We start from the raw sequence: 17,864 nt of genomic DNA, 5'->3' as shown, positions 1-17,864 counted from the left end.
CACGGAGAAAAGGTCTCCAACAACATAGCAGAATATGAAGGCTTGATAGCGGGCCTGAAGGCCGCGGCCGCCCTCGGAGTAAAACGCCTTACCATCAAAGGTGATTCACAACTCCTCGTCAACTTCTCCAACAAAGTATACGAGCCAAGGGATGAGCACATGGAAGCCTACCTTGCGGAGGTCCGCAGGATGGAGAAGCAGTTCTGGGGGCTGGAGTTACGGCACGTGCCCCGTGGCACCAATCAGGAGGCCGACGACATCGCCAAACGAGCGTCCAGGCGACTGCCTCAGGAGCCTGGCGTCTTCGAAGAGCGGCTCTTCAAGCCCTCGGCCATGCCATCACAGTCAAGCGCGGTGCAGCCTCGGGAGGAGCTCCCCTAGCCGCCAGCCTCGGGAACCCTGGTCTGCGGGCCGGCCTCAGGGGCGCGTCTGCTCTTGACAATGGAGCCTCAGGAGGGGTGCTGGATCACGGAGCTCCGGAGCTATCTGACACAAGGGATCTTGCCAGAGAAGGAGGAGGAAGCGGAGCGCGTGGCGCGGTAGGCCACAACATACTGCATCAGGGGCGGAGAGCTCTACTGCAGGCAACCGAATGATGTGTCCCTGCGCTGCATCTCCAGGGAGCAAGGGAAGGAACTGCTAGCGGATATACATGATGGAGACTGTGGGCATCATTCATCATCGTGGACCCTCGTTGGCAAGGCGTTCCGCAGTGGATTCTATTGGCCCAATACACTCAATGATGCTGTCGAACTGGTGAAGGCTTGCGAGGCCTGCCAGTTCCACGCCAAGCAGATCCATTAGCCGGCTAGAGGTCTGCAAACTATACCCCTCTCATGGCCATTCGTAGTCTGTGGACTAGACATCCTGGGCCCATTTCCTTGGGCGCCAGGGGGCTATCGCTACCTCTACGTCGCCGTGGACAAGTTCACTAAGTGGGCGGAAGTGGAAGCTGTCTACACCATCCCTGCAGGGTCTGCGGTCAAGTTCATCAAGGGCATTGTGAGCCAGTTCGGGGTACCCAACCGCATCATCACCGACAAAGGTTCGCAGTTCACTAGTAATCTCTTCAAAACATACTGTGCTAACCTTGGAATGCAGATATGTTACGCTTCAGTGGCGCACCCCCGGAGCAACGGTCAGGCCGAGCGGGCCAACGCGTAGGTCCTGAGGGGCCTCAAAACCAGGACGTTCAAGAAGAAGTTGGAGGCTTGTGGCCGAGGCTGGTACGACGAGCTTCAGTCTGTGTTGTGGTCCATCCGCACGACCGCAACCAAGCCAACTGGCGAGACCCCATTCTTCCTGGTCTATGGAGCTGAAGCGGTCCTCCCTCATGAGGTCAGACGTCATTCCGCGCGGGTCCTGGTGTTCGACGAGGCGCAGTAGGACGCCATGCGGGGGACGAACCTTGTACTGGGGGAGGAGTGTCGCCGGGAGGCTGCGCTCCGGGCAGCAAGATACCAACAAGCGCTACGGCGATACCACTGCCGCAACATCCGCCCCAGGACACTCGAGGTAGGAGACCTCGTGCTCAGGCGGGTCCTCTCTAGGGAGGGACTGCATAAGCTCTCTCCCATGTGGGAGGGCCCGTTCAAGGTTGTTCATGTTTCCAGGCCCGGCTCCGCGCTTGGAGACTCAGGAGGGGGTGCCCGTCCAGAATGCGTGGAACATCCAGCACCTCCGGAGATTTTATCCTTGAAAAGGCCCAGAGCCTGTGAAGAAGGCGAACGCCTGTGAAGCTGTTGCATTTTGGAAAAGGCCCAGAGCCTGTGAAGAAGGTGAACGCCTATGAAGCTGTTGCGTTTTGGAAAAGGCCCAGAGCCTGTGAAGAAGGCGAACGCATGTGAAGCTATTGCGTTTTGGAAAAGGCCCAGAGCCTGTGAAGAAGGTGAACGCCCGTGAAGCTGTTGCGTTTTGGAAAAGGCCCAGAGCCTGTGAAGAAGGCGAACGCATGTGAAGTCTATCCTCACGAGAAAGGCCTGGAGCATGTGAAGAAGGCCAGTGCCTGTGAAGCTCGCCACCCGTGACACTCTCACGTAATAATGAGTGGGGCTGTACACGCCCCAGAGTCTCAGGAGCGCCGGCCTCAGGCCCTGGGGCTCCCTACCACGCCCAGTGGCAGCACTTAGCTCCGCGCTGGTGAGAAGACGTCGAAGACTAGATTAGGTGCCGGACGCGGCTTTTCTCATTTGCTTTCTGCAGTTGGCTGTTCATCCCCATTCGAGGTTTTGTTGAAGTTGTTGTCGTCTTTGGTTTGTGACCGTTTGCCTTTTTCGCTCTCCTGCCCCGATTTCTCTCGCGCAAGTCTCACGAGGGGGTACCACGGGCACCCTTGCGAGTGTTTTCTGCCCTTGTCGTTTGAGGCTACCCAACCCGGGTCCACTACAAGAGCACCCCTCCAGTCCGTGCCCCTCGGGCATCTCGAGACGAACGCAGGGCCTGGGTCGATCGCCTCCACGGCTAAGGCCGGGAACTACCTCTCCAGACTACCCCCCGCAGGGCATGGAACGTTCGACAAAGCCTCAGCCACAAGAAGCAAGGGTCGCGACAAGCCCTCCCCCCAAGTTAAGTAATTCCTGCGCACTAGCATACGGCATGAGGGCACAAATACCAAAATGACGGAAGCAATACAATAATTAAGAAGCAAGAGTCCCAGCACACCCTCGCAGGGCCCTACACTACTGTCTTTTTGCGCAGGGAAAGGGAAAACAAAACAGGCGCGACTCGCCCGACATCAGCTCGCGAGGGAGACTCGAACCGCCTCCGGAGCTCAGGAGGACTCCGTCTCGCACTTCACTGAGGCGCGACGGCGGGCAGGCCCGCTACCTCCCTCCAGGCGGGTGCGGCGACGCGGAGGCTGATCGCGGCCACCGCTGGAGGAGCCGTCGAAGCTCAATGAACCTCAACCGCCACCGGCCGCACGCGCGCTGTCATCTTCATCATCGCCGGGGCTGGACCCACGGTCGCGGTTGTCAATCTCGGGGCAACATCCAGCGCGGCGACCATCTTCCCCGAACACCCTCACGTAGAGGGTGGCATCGCCGTCAAACTTGAAGTGCAGGGTGCACCGCCGGATCAGACCACGCGCGCGGGCAAACGTTTGCCAGCCGCGGGTCAGGGCCAAGCTCCCGGCCGAGGAGACCTCCAGCGAAGCCCAGGAGGCTCGGCTGCAGCAGCCATCCGCCTGGAGCCAGAGGCCGCCCGGGGCCCCAGCTGGAAGCTCGCCTAGGAGGAAGCGGGAGAGTTGGAGCCGGGTGCTGGCCGGTTCCGCCGCCCACACAACGAATTCCGGCAGTACCTCTGCCGAGTGGGAGCGCGGCCTAGGGGGTCGCACGGCTGTGACGCGTCCCCCAGCGGCGGCCGGCCGCTCTTCGCCGCACGGAAGATCTCCTCCGCGACTGCGGGGAGCCACCATGGGAGTCGCGGGGTGCTTGCGGGGACGTCTTCGACCGCGCTTGGGTGGAGGAGAGTCAAGTTCCGCCTGGCGGGCCTTACCTTTCTCCGCGGCCGAGAACCTTTTCGGCGGAGCCATGAAAGAAAAGGAGAAGCAAGAAGGGATGGATCGGAAGGGCAGGCGTCGCCCCGTACTTATAGCCGGAGGAGTCCAACCGCCTGCCTCCACGACCACAGGTAATCATGACCCGCTTTGCATGCAGGGATCTGGCGGTTCACACAGTTGCCGAGGCGTCATGGGGGAGCGGGGCCGCCCACGTCCAATCAACCGCCACACGGCGCCCGAGGCCGCAGGCTATTAGGGCCCGCGGTGCTTCACACTTGCCCCTTCGCCTCTCTGCTCAGCCAACTCCGGGCGCGCCTTGGGCCTGGGGGCTACTGTCGGTGTACTGGGAACGGGGGTCCCCAGACTTGCCTGCCTGCGGCATGCGGTGTGGCTCAAGGGGCGGCCCAGCATGGCCCATCTTCATCAACACGAGTTCAAGACCCTCGCGAGGGGCCAAGCCTCACGGGGCGGACGACAGGAGGCTTCCTTAGGCACGGCCTCGTTAGGCTGGCTCGCGAGGAGGTGGAGAGATCAAGGCGGGGTACCTCGCGAGGTACCCATGACGCAAGCCATGACGACCAAGGGCGCCAGGCGGGCGCCAGCCCGCGCAGTGTCCTTCTTTCCTCTTTGGTGCAAAGGGGGCAAGCGCAGGTGAGAGCATCAAGCAAAGGTGTCCATTTCGGTGCAACAAGACCAAGACCAGCAGAACGGCAGCATGGAAGTCATCGTGGAGCCCAAGCCGGCGTCACCACCAGAACCTTTGGCAGGCGAGGACCAACTTTAGTCAGGATAAGAGTACTAGATGTTCCCCTTCAAAATGGCCAGTTGTTGGCGCCCTTCCCGCTCAATATTTGGGAAGAGGCCCAGGGCCTTTGCCTATGAATAGGACTAGCCACCCACAAGGTAGGGAGATCCAGAAATCAATCGGACCCTCACCTAGAAACCAGTAGAGAGAGCAACTGAACTCCCTTAGCAGTTCATTGCACCAGCCAAGAACAGACCCTCGCAAGGCTATTCTTCCTTGTACTGTTCTTCATCATCCCAAGAGGCAATCGACCACACCACACACTGGAGTAGGGTATTACACCACAATGGTGGCCTGAACCAGTATAAACCCTGTGTCTCTTGTGTTGTTCCTTTGATTGCTTAGTTCATAGCGAGGCGATGAGGAGCAGGTAGGCAGAGGGCTAAATCTCTGCGTGCACCCCAGTGTTCGAATCTAGAGGGTCTGCCGGAACCCGAAATCCGATAGTGCATTCCTCAATGTTAAGCTTGAGGAAGAAGTATATGTTGCTCAACCCCCAGGTTTTGAAGATCCAAAGAATCCTGACGAAGTCTTCAGACTCAACAAGGCCCTGTATGGCCTCAAGCAAGCCCCTCGGGCGTGGTATGATACTTTGAAGGAATTCCTCATGAAGAAAGGCTTCAAACCCGGTTCACTCGACCCAACTCTTTTCACTAAGTCTTATGATGATGAATTGTTTCTATGCCAAATATATGTTGATGACATTATCTTTGGTTGTACTGATGAACATTATAGTGATGAATTTGCCTATATGATGAGTGAAGAATATCAAATGTCTATGATGGGAGAGTTGTAATTCTTTTTAGGTCTTCAAATTCGTCAACAGCGCAATGGGATATTCATATCTCAGGAGAAATACCTCAAGGACGTATTGAGGAAATTCGGCATACAAGATTGCAAAGGGGTCAAAATTCCAATGCCCACAAATGGCCATCTATGCACTGATGAAAATGGTAAAGACTTCGATCAAAAGGTATAGTGCTCCATGATTGGCTCTTTATTGTACCTATGTGCATCTAGGCCGGATATTATGCTTAGTGTTTGCATGTGTGCCCGATTTCAAGCTACACTGAAGGAATCACACCATAAGGCTGTGAAGCATATTCTTCGATATCTAGCTCACACACCAACACTTGGATTATGGTATCCCAAGGGCTCTTCATTTGATCTCATTGGATATTCAAACTCTAACTATGCTGGCGATCGCGTGGACCGCAAGGCAATGTCAGGCACATGCCATTTCCTCGGACGATCTTTGGTCTGTTGGTCCTCGAAGAAACAGAACTGTGTATCAGTCTCCACTGCAGAAGCTGAGTACATTGCTGCTGGATCATGATGTGCTCAATTACTATGGATGAAGCAAACACTCAAGGACTTTGGCATCAACGTGAAGAATGTGACTCTCTACTGCACAATGAGAGCGCTATCAAGATTGCTCATAACCCAGTTCAGCACTCGAAGACCAAGCACATCCAGATTCATCATCATTTTCTTCGTGATCATGTGTTGAAGGGCGATATCTCCATCGACCATGCAAGCATTGAAGATCAGCCGGCCGATATCTTCACTAAGCCCTTGGATGAGAAGAGATTTAGCAAGTTGCGGTGTGAGCTAAATATCCTAGAATCTTTGAATGTTCTCTGAAATGGACACACATCCTAACACTTATGCTGACTTGATGACTTAGATGCGCAACACACGAAGTAACATTTTTCTTCAATCAATGAAGACTAACCCTCTAAGTGTGAAGAAATTAATGAAGAAATTGATTCTCAGAGCCCTACGACAATTGTACGCGGTGTCTGAAATCAGCCTTCTTATACGGTGGGTCACGCCACCAACCAAAGTTGAAAATCTTCAATTTGAGTTTTTCTTTGTTTTTGAAATTTCTCAGTTTTTCAAATTCTTCAACTTTGCATTGTCTTCACTCTTTCCGGTGTTGTTCTTCATTTGAATACACACACACACACAGATATATATATATAGACACACACACAGATATATATATATATATATATATATATATGTGTGTGTGTGTTATGTCCTCTACAGCATTCATTTATTGCTAATCTTCAAGTTGATTTCTTCTGCTAAGTGAATGTGAACGGACCCTTCCCCCTCTATGCTAAACTCAACTCAGTCTATTCACAAATTCTTCATGTGCGTTCTATTTGAAACTCGTTCAAAATCTTCACTGTGTCCTTGACAGCTGAAGAAATTGCGAACGGAACCTTTAACTTATCTTATGTGAATTTTCGGCTTTGCCGCTCAAACCGTTCCGCATCCCTCGACAATACTTATCTATTCACCCACAATCCTACACGATCGCCACCTCTCAGTACGTGGGTGACACATGTCAACCGAATGAGAAGGGCCAGGGGCACGTTCGTCCAAAATCCTCGGGCGTACAATTTTACACTTCCACTATAAATACCCCTGCCTCTTCCTCACTTCACTTTTACTCCGCTCGCTCTCATTCCCACTCGAGCTTCCCAAACCCTAGCGCCGCCGCTACTTTATCATCGCCGGTGAGGAAGAGCTTCACTGCCTCGACCTCGTCGCCGTCGTACTCGTGCCGGTTGCGGATTTCTTCACTCCGCCGCCACCGTAGTCGTCTTCCTCTGCCGAGTTAGGGCGTGGAAGATCTGAACTCACAAACTTCACATCTACACTTCTCAGTTCGTCCTGTTCTTCATCTGGGGTAATGAAAAGTTACTTTTACTACCCTCTTTGATTCATATGTTTTCTTGAAAATCTTCAAAGGTGTTTGTTCTTCAACTCTTCACACACATGAACACCTCACATGTCATCTATTCTTGATCCATTTCCCTAAGCGATGATTTTCTTCAAGATTCCTCAATTGTGTGGATTTTCAATCTGTACAACTCTGGAACCTAAGATTAAGAATGCTTAGTGAAATTCCTCAAGACTCATCTGGTCAAATTCCTCAAACCTTTTCGTTTTGAAAATCTTCTGAGAACGCATATGACCTCTCCAAATTCCTCGCAACTATACTCTATTCACAGGTACTCATGTCCGCTGCTGAATCACTAGGTTCTCATCAACTTAACTCATTTGCAGCGTTCCTCGAAGAAAAGTTGCACACCTCTTTAGAAACTTCAGTTGTTCATATTCCTCAGCTGAAGAAAATGGCTAACAAGAAGCCACAGAAGGGAGGAAAGAGGCCAGAGGTCAATAGTGTTTTTGAAATCCCTGAGGACATTTATGCTGGATACTGCACACCCCCTGAGGAGGATAGAAATCAGCACAAGGTGCGCATTCAAAAGATTGAGAGGAGATGGGCACGGGAATGGAGGGAGTACAGGTATGTTACTCCCAAGTACATGAAGAAATTCACACTCAACCCTCCATGCCCAAGACCTCCATTGGCACTAGGCCAATTGGCAGATCCCACCAGCCTCAAGTGCGGTGAGGACTATGTTGATGAATGGGCAAAGCGCCAGGCCAAACTGGCCAAGCAAGCAAAGGAAGCAGTGAGGAAATTCAATGCAGACTTTGCTGCTGCTGCTACCGCTGTTGAGGCCTCTGCTAGTAAGCCGAAGAAGGCGATGCCTAAGAAGCCTGCGCATAAGTCAAGTGCTTCTCCTTCAATGCCCTCACGGCCAAGCTCCTCAGCAATGCCCTCAAGGCCATATTCTTCAAAGCCCTCACGGCCAATTCCTCAGACTGCTCCTCCTCCTTCAAAGTCCTCAGCTCCTCCGACAAAATCTTCAGCTGCTCCTACAAAATCCTCTGCACCTATGCATCTCGCCATGTGCCAAAGGACAACTGGCATCTCTATTGCCTCAGGAGCATCTGCAAGCTCCACTGCTGCACCAAACTCCTGAGTCGGCCCCTCTCTCCTGAAGAAAAAGGCCACTGCTGGACGATGATACGTCTCCAACGTATCTATAATTTTTGATTGCTCCATGCTACTTTATCTACTGTTTTGGACTATATTGGGCTTTATTTTCCACTTTTATATTATTTTTGGGACTAACCTATTAACCGGAGGCCCAACCCAGAATTGTTGTTTTTTGCCTATTTCAGTATTTCGAAGAAACAGAATATCAAACGGAGTCCAAACGGAATGAAACCTTCGGGAACGTGATTTTCTCACCGAACATGATCCAGGAGACTTGGACCCTGCTCCAAGGAACAACCGGGGAGGTCACAAGGGTGGGGGCGCCCCCCTAGGGCGCGCCCCCTGCCTCGTGGGCCCACTGTTGCTCCACTGACGTACTCCTTCCTCCTATATATACCTATGTACCCCCGACAGATCAAATACGGAGCCAAAAACCTAATTCCACCACCGCAACTTTCTGTATCCACGAGATCCCATCTTGGGGCCTGTTCCGGAGCTCCGCCGGAGGGGGCATCTACCATGGAGGGCTTCTACATCAACACCATAGCCTCTCCGATGAAGTGTGAGTAGTTTATTTCAGACCTTCGGGTCCATAGCTAGTAGCTAGATGGCTTCTTATCTCTTTTTGGATCTCAATACAATGTTCTCCCCCTCTCTTGTGGAGATCTATTCGATGTAATCTTCTTTTTGCGGTGTGTTTGTTGAGACAGATGAATTGCGGGTTTATGATCCAGCTTATCTATGAATAATATTTGAATCTTCTCTGAATTCTTTTATGTATGATTGAGTTATCTTTGCAAGTCTCTTCGAATTATCCGTTTGGTTTGGCCAACTAGATTGGTAGTTCTTGCAATGGGATAAGTGTTTAGCTTTGGGTTCAATCTTGCGGTGTCCTTACCCAGTGACAAAAAGGGTTGCAAGGCACGTATTGTATTGTTGCCATCGAGGATAACAAGATGGGGTTTTTATCATATTGCATGAATTTATCCCTCTACATCATGTCATCTTGCTTAAGGCATTACTCTATTTTTAACTTAATACTCTAGATGCATGTTGGATAGCAGTCGATGAGTGGAGTAATAGTAGTAGATGCAGAATCGTTTTGATCTACTTGTCTCGGACGTGATGCCTAGACACATGATCATACCTAGATATACTCATAATTATGCTCAATTCTGTCAATTGCTCAACAGTAATTTGTTCACCCACCATAGAATACTTATGCTCTTGAGAGAAGCCACTACTGAAACCTATGGCCCTCGGGTCTATTCTCATCATATCAATCTCCATTACTTTATTACTTGCTTTGTTTTTTACTTTGCCTTTTACTTTTCACTTTGCATCTCTATATCAAAAATACCAAAAATATTATTTATCATCTCTATCATTTCTCACCCTCGTAAGTGACCGTGAAGGGATTGACAACCCCTAATCGCGTTGGTTGCGAGTAGCTATCGTTTTGTGTAGGTACGAGGGACTCGTGCGTGATCTCCTACTGGATTGATACCTTGGTTCTCAAAAACTGAGGGAAATACTTACGCTACTTTACTGCATTATCCTCTCCTCTTCGGGGAAATCCAACGCAGTGCTCAAGAGGTAGCAGACGAGGCCTTCGACCAAGTCCTCACAAGAAGCAGGTCGCCTTCCAAGTGCCCTCTGATGAAGATGAGGCTGATGATGAAGAACTTGCCGAAATCATCAGAGACAGGCAAGCCAGGGCCGCAAGAGCCAAAGGCAGCAATGTGCCACTGCTATTGGATCCAAAGTTGATCCTCGACTTCATTGACCTGTGACACAAGGACCCTAACACGCCATTGCCAGAGATGAACCTCACTCCTGGTCAAAGTCATGTTCTGACTACCTTCATTGAGGAAGAAAAGTGGAAATTTGAAGAAGGCAGAAGGCTGAAGAAAGCGCAGTACAAGAAGCAGCGCTATCTCAAGGACAGTGTCCTCACTCTCACTCCTGACCAACTCATTGTGTTGCAAGCTGAAATCAAGCAACTGAGTGATGAATTTGATCGGTACTATGCTGATTGGAAGGGCGCCAAGGTCCGGTTCGTCAATTTGACGAAGAAAATCACTTCATGTGTTGCTGCTCCTATGCACGTTGAAGTTCCTCAGGCTGAAGCATCTGCTCAGCCTACTAAAGAACATGCCAGCACCGCTGATGACAATCAGGCTGCTGAAGAAAATGAGAGTACCAGGGCTGATGACTGCATTCCAGCCGCTGAAGAAATTGTCAGGGCATCCACTAGCGGTGCGCCTGAAGAAAATGAAGAAGTCAGGGCAACTGCATCAGCTGCGCCAGAAGAAACTGAACCAAAGTCCTCTGCACCTCCTGCACCTACTCCCACTCCGATCCTTCCATCTGCATCAGATGTGAAGAAGACCAAGGCCGCAGAGCGTGCAACAATGAAAAAGAGGAAGGCATCAGCTTCATCAGACTCTTTAGCTCCGAAGAAAATGAAGCCTCTGACTAGCTCAACGGAAAATCCAATTGATGTCGTTCCTGTCTCTTACATGCCATCAAAGGACCTTGTTCTGTTTGGTGAAGATTATGTGATTCCCGATGAATCCGATGAAGAAACTCCTTCTGCTGCTTCAACAGAGCAGTTGGATGAAGAAATTGAAGTGGACAAGATCCCTTCAGCCCCAGTTGTTTCCTCACCTATGCCTCAGTTCACTGCTGAAGAGGCAGGTGTTGAAGAAATGCAAGATGAGGATGTGGACATTGGCTGTACCGCACCTGTGTCAAATGATGACTTTTGGGAAAGTCAGCACCCCAACTCTCCGATGTTCACTCCACTTCAAGCAATTCCTCAGTCCCCTGCTGCTACTGTAGTGCAAATGGGATCTGAAGAACCTCATGCAACCCCGTCTGTCCATGAAGAAATTCCAGCCACTAGTGCTGATGAAATTATAAATGAAGAATTGATGACCCAGGCTGCAACTGAAGAAGTGCCTGAAATTCCTCAACATGAGGAACCTGATATTGCGATTCCTGAGGTGGTGATGCAGTTAACCGACACCCCTCAACCCAAGCCAAAGGATCCTTTCTCAAAGAAGCAAAAATTCAAGGCTGATGATTTCTTCGGCGAGCATGTGTTCTTCACTGAATTCAACCCGTATGACAATGCTTGTCTTAGAAGGAAGCGTTTCTGGACTGCCATCCAGGCCAACTTCAATTCTTCGGTGAGCATATTCCTCACGTGGACATGGAATCAATGCCTTGCTTCTCTCAAGTCCTCAGTATGCTTCATGATGCAGGTTTCCCCAACTTTTGCACTGACATAGTGGATTGGAATGAAGAGCTCATTCTTCAGTTCCATGCAATGCTGCACATCACTGGTGAAGCTAATGACATCAACACTTGGGTGTTGTACTGGATGACCGAAAACACTCACTACAAGGCACCAGTCTCTGAATTGCTTCATGCCTTGCCACTCAGTCCTCCACCTGAAGGTGCTCGTTGTCTGTACGATGAGCCTAAACTCACTGCTCACTATATGCAAGTGCTCATGAAGCCTCTGAAGCCTGGTCAAGCTCCTAGGACCAAATTCCTCGTGAAGGAATTGCTCTATGTGCCAAGAACCATCTATCGCATTCTGACGAAGACCATGAGTCCTATCAAAGGCCATGACTCATCCGATGAAGAAATTGTTGGGATGATGAAGAATATGCTATTCAATATCATGCATGGCATCCCCATCAATTATCATGATTACTTCATGAGGACTCTGGCGAATGTCGCACTTTCACCATTTGAGCTGAAGCCTTATGCGCCGTGGATCATGAGATTCCTCGGAACAAGGTCTTCACTCAATTACAAGGCTGACTTTCAGAATCACCTCAGCTACTTGCCCCCGATTGTAGTTCTCAAGCAGACATATTCCTTAGCTGATGAGAAGGGCAATTCACCAGTTGTTATCGATGAAGGTATTCGTCCATTGGATGGTCAGTTCCGCAAAGCTGCATCTTATTCCACCAATGATGACTCTGCCACTCACGATTCTGCTGCCAATGCTCCCAAGTCAAGTCCTTAAGATACTGCTCCTCGTGTGATGACTGACCATGAGTTGCTTCTAAGTCTTCACCAGAAGGTGGATCGAAACCACAAATGGGTTAAGCGTCAGTTTGGCTCTATTCTTCACAACATGACCTCTACACATAATGCAGTGAAGAAAAACCATTACTACCTCCATGAAGTCTTGGATCGCACCTGGGCTATTCTGCATCATTTCTATGGTGAAGAAGATTTGAAGAACATGTGCTTCAAAGAAGATTTTGACTGGTCTGCTCCACCACCAAAGAAACTCAAGAAGGTCAAGGTTCCTCCCTTGGTCGCCAGTTCATATTCTTCATCGCGTGACATGGACGAGTATGAAGACTTGGACGACACTGCAGCAGACCCTACATCGACTCAAGACCATGACAACACTGGCGCTCCTCCATCATCATGATATTCTTCAGGGGCGTTAGTCCTCATTTTTAACCCTTTTGGTCATTCGATGACAAAGGGGGAGAAATTTGAATTAGTCTTCAAGCGGGTCTATCATATATGGGCGTTTTTTTGCTAAGTTACAACTCTCGTCTTCTGATGACTTTGCTCGATCGAGTTGTACTCTTAAACTCTATGGTGGCCTGATACTTTGTTGTGTTCTTCTGCATGCTTATTCCTCATTTATGTCAATGCATGCATGCTGAATTATATCAGTCACCATATTTCATCATGCATTTCAAATTCTTCATATTATATGTCAAATGCATGTATGAATTACAAGATATAGGGGGAGATCTCCATGATTATACTCATCAAGTGTGCAATGCTTCAAAAGCAAATTTCTCACTATGCACATCTTCAGGGAGAGTTCTTCTATATCTTGCAATCAAATTCCTCAACATCAATACTTACACTTCATATAATTATCCCCGTTGAAAACTTAACCTATATTGTCATCAATCACCAAAAAGGGGGAGATTGTAAGTGCATCTAGTGCCCCTTAGTGATTTTGGTGTACTGAAGACTTATAGGTTAAGGGACTGATGTGTTTGTGAGTGTACACAGGTGAAAGGATCGATATGATTGACTAGAGGGGGGGTGAATAGGCAACTAACAATTTTTAGACTTTTCTTTAACAATTTAAACCTTGCAATGAAATAGGTTGTCTAGATGTGCAACTACGTGGACAACCTATATGATGCAAAGACAATAAGCACACAAGCAAGCAATAGATATAACTCAAGTAAGCTTGCAAAAGTAAAGGGACAAGATAACCAAGAGTGGAGCCAGTGGAGACGAGGATGTGTTACCGAAGTTCCTTCCTTTTAAGGGGAAGTACGTCTCCGTTAGAGCAGTGTGGAGGCACAATGCTCCCCAAGAAGCCACTAGGGCCACCGTAATCTCCTCACGCCCTCACACAATGCGAGATGCCGTGATTCCACTATTGGAGCCCTTGAAGGTGGCAACCGGACCTTTACAAACAAGATTGGGGCTATCTCCACAACACTTGGAGGCTCCCAACAACACCATGAAGCTTCACCATAATGGAGTATGGCTTCGAGGTGACCTCAACCGTCTAGGGTCCTCAACACCCAAGAGTAACAAGATCCACTAGGGATAAGTGGGGGGAATCAAATTTCTCTTGGTGGAAGTGTAGATCAGGGCCTTCTCAACCAATCCCGAGCAAATCAACAAGTTCGATTGGCTAGGGAGAGAGATCGGGCGAAAATGGAGCTTGGAGCAACAATGGAGCTTTGGGGGCCAGAGGTCGGTCAACTTTGGGGAAGAAGACCCCTTTATATAGTGGGGGGATCAATCCAACTGTTATCCCACTGAGCAGCCCTGCACAGAGCGGTACTACTGCTAGGGAAGGGCGGTACTACCGCTCCGGGCGGTACTACCGCTCAACCCAGCGGTAGTGCCGCGCTGACAGGGCCCTGATCCCAGGGCGGTACTACCGTGGGGGTAGGCACGGTACTACCGCTTGGAGCGGTACTACCGCCACAACTACCGCCCTTAGTACCGCAAACCCTGACACGAAAAACATCATTCTCGAATCGAGGCGGCAGTAGCCCGGAAGCACTGCGGTACTACGGCCGAAGACCCCAAGAGGTACTACCGTTCGGAGAGCGGTACTACCGCTCTGAGAGCGGTACTACCGCTGGGGAGCTTCGGCGGTACTACCGCTCTAAGAGCGGTACTACCGCTGGGGAGCTTCGGCGGTACTACCGCTGTGGGTCGCGGTACTACCGCTGGGGCAGAGCAAAGCATACTAAGGGGAAAATGGCAGCTCCAATGAAGCGGAAAGAAAACGACGGGTGTGATATGGATGTGTACGTGTTGATTCCACCCTAGTCTTACCAAAGCGGATCCCCTCTTGATAGTTCGGTGACTCCTACGGGACTAGTCCACCAACAACGAAACGAAGGAGCTACACCGTCTTGAATAAAACACCGAGGGGAGAAAATCGTCTCGTGCCAAAGGATGAATCTCTGAAAGAACTTAACGCACGCAATTAGTCCGCACAAGCATTGTCATCAATCATCAAAATTTCTTGGGGATAAGTATGCCCTTACAATCTCCCCCTTTTTGGTGGATTGATGACAATACGGGATTTGCACAATATGAGAGTTATAGAACAAGCGCAAACACCCCAATGTCCTAAAATGTAGATGTGCTCCCCCTAGATGTGTGCTATCTCGATAAGTGCTTTGGACTGCACGGCACACATACTAGGATCAATGCTCCCCCTACATTTTAGAGACCAACCACCTACGTGGGGTAAACGAGAGTAGGAAAGATAACTAAACAGGATAAGCATGCAACTCATAAGTTAACTTAACAGGATAAGCATAGCAAAGATAACTTAACAGGATAAGCATGCAACTCATAAGCTAGATAGTGACATAGATAAAGATACTGGAAAGATAAGATAGCATAGGTCTCACACCATATGACTCGAGCTTAGGTCTCACTGACACAAACCAAAAGCGAGGAAAACACAAACACAGAAGACGGAAGACACAAAGCACAAAGCACAAATCCCTAAACTCTCTCCCCCTTTGGCATCGAGACACCAAAAAGGAGAGGGAGTGTTGCTACGGCTCCAGGTGAGAGCAAACGAGGAACACACACATCAGAGCTCAGAGGGATCATCTGCACCACCGTCGTCAGTCTGGAAGTGCTCGGCATCGGAATCGGTCCACGGACAGTGCTGCCGAATCCACTCCTCCTCCTCGGTAAGCTGATCCTCAGATCCACTGATCACAGTAGCACCCATCTGACGCATGAGCTCCTTGTGGCGACCTCGGGCCTTCTTCTCAGCCACATGAGTCATGTACTGACCGTGAGACTCCATGCAGAACAACTTCTTCACCTTGAGCTTGAGTTTCTTGACCCAAGAGGGCTCTGCCTCAGAAGGCACGTAGTCATCATCTTCATCCTCAGCCTCAGCCCCAATCTCCTCCTCAGTCTCCATGGCAGCAGCAGATGAAGGAACTCTAGTCCTAGGGGTCTGAGTGCCCTGGTTATCTTCTTCCTCAGACGCTTGACATCGTGAGAGACCAACTCTCCTGTCTCTAGCAATACCTTGGGATAGACACGATCGCAGGCCTTCTCAATGAGCAGCATGATGAATGGACCATAAATCGGGCACTTGCACTCGGAGATAGCAGATAGCATCTCAGACCACATAACATGAGAGATATCCAAGGACTCTCCGGTGTTCTGTCCCTTCTCACGCTGGCAAAAGAGAAGCATGTCCACGAGATAGGAGTGAACCTGGTCCAGATTCCCGATACGAGGGAAAAGAGTCTCTCTGAAGATACGGTGAAGGATATCCAGATAGGCAGGCAGCTCATAGGTTTCCTTCTTCGTCTCAGGGTTGATCCTCAGAGTGCAGTAGGGCCATAGGGCTTGCTTGTGAGTGGCATTGGCGCGACGGTGGGGGCGAAAGCCAACAGAAGACTCAAGACCTAGATCTTCCACCCCAATCAACTCCATGAAAGCTTTCCACTTGACTGAAAGCAACTTGCCATTGGTCATCCAAGTCAGTGTCCTGTCCTCATTAGTCCCAAGGTGAACCGTGGCATAGAATTGGGCCACAATATCAGCATCATAGTCCTTGTTAAATTGCATGATCCCGAGAATGTTCAGTTGAGTGCACATCTGAAGAGCTTCACCAAAGTATTCAAGATCGTTCTCCATATGCTCGGTGTCGATGGAGTGCACGTTGACATAGAGATTCTTCTTGGCTTTGAGAACATCAAAGAAGATGGCAAACTAGAACCTGTTCCAGAACGGACGATTGACCAAAGTGGGATCTTGGTCGTCCTCATACGGGTTGCGGCGGCGCCTTGCCCAGAACTCCTTGGGCGGTATTTCTGGCACGGTTTTGCCTGGCTTTGGCTTGACCCCAGGCTTCTTCGGCAGTTGAGGAGGAGGTGGAGCACTAGAAGATCCCCCGGCAGGCTCAGTGGTGCGGTAGCGCTTGGACGAGGCACGACCGGGGTTGACACGACGAGCCTGATGCTCAGGAACCTCATCACCTGGAACCACACACACAAACACGCAAACAACCAGAAAGAACGAGCGTAAGCCACAAAACACGAGCAAAAAGATCACTGAGAGGTAGGAGCATGACGGAAACTGGTAGAGGGGTGGTAGTACCGTGACCCTTCAGCGGTAGTACCGCTCTAAGCGGTAGTACCGCTCTGGAGAGAGCGGTAGTACCGCTCCAAGCGGTAGTACTGCTCTGGAGAAAGCGGTAGTACCGCTCGAGCGGGGAAACAACAGTTTCCTACTTCCGTGGTCAGATCCGGTACTACCATCCTACCAAATTCAAAAATACTCCAACCAAACACTAATCCAAACTGTCTAGAAGCAATCTCCATCCTACTCAAGCCTAGATCTGGCCAAAAATCTAGAGATGCAACTGCTATTGCCCCTAAGAAGCTAGATTGGAAATCTAGACAAAAGGAAAAGGAGAACAGGGGCAATACCGGCATCCATGGCAAGAGGAAACGGTGGGGATCGACTCCACCGAAGGAAATGGAGAGGAGCGCCCCGGAGAGGGAGATCCGCCGGAGCCCTCCCGCGGCGCTGGTTGCTGAGGAGAGAGGAACAGAGCGAGGGGGAGAGCGAATGGGTATGGGGGAGAAGAAAACTCCCCCTGCCCCTGATATAACCCCCGGCCCGCGCCTCACGGCGGTAGTACCGCACTGGAGGGCGGTAGTACCGCTAGGAGCGGTAGTACCGCTCGCCACCAGCGGTAGTACCGCTTCGGCAACCACACTGCTCCTAAACCTACGGCTAACGCTCAAAAAACGAAAGCAAGGGCAAGAGAAAGAGAAGACCAACCAGGCAGCACACACACAAACAACGGACCAGAAACCACTCAAACAAAAACAAACACACGAAACAGAGCGAGCTCTGGCCTCTCTCAGGAGAGGATGGTGGCCGGAGCCACCTATGTTTGAGTCAATTGGTATGGCACCGCGAAGAATTATCCTTGGGCCCATGACCAACACTCGTCTTTGAAGCACAAGTACCATCGAAAATGGCTAATGTGAAAGGGTTGATCGATTTATGCATAATGGGGGGATGGAGAGTTCATTGAGAGAACAACACTCCCCCTATGTCCATGCCTACATCTAAGCTAGACACCAAGTTGAGTGGGGTGGGGTGTGCAAGGG

The sequence above is a fragment of the Triticum aestivum genome, chromosome 6B (assembly GCF_018294505.1).
Source record: "Triticum aestivum cultivar Chinese Spring chromosome 6B, IWGSC CS RefSeq v2.1, whole genome shotgun sequence".
NCBI lineage: Eukaryota > Viridiplantae > Streptophyta > Magnoliopsida > Poales > Poaceae > Triticum > Triticum aestivum.
The sequence above is the reverse complement of the archived record's forward strand: the minus strand, read 5'-3'. Positions refer to the sequence as shown.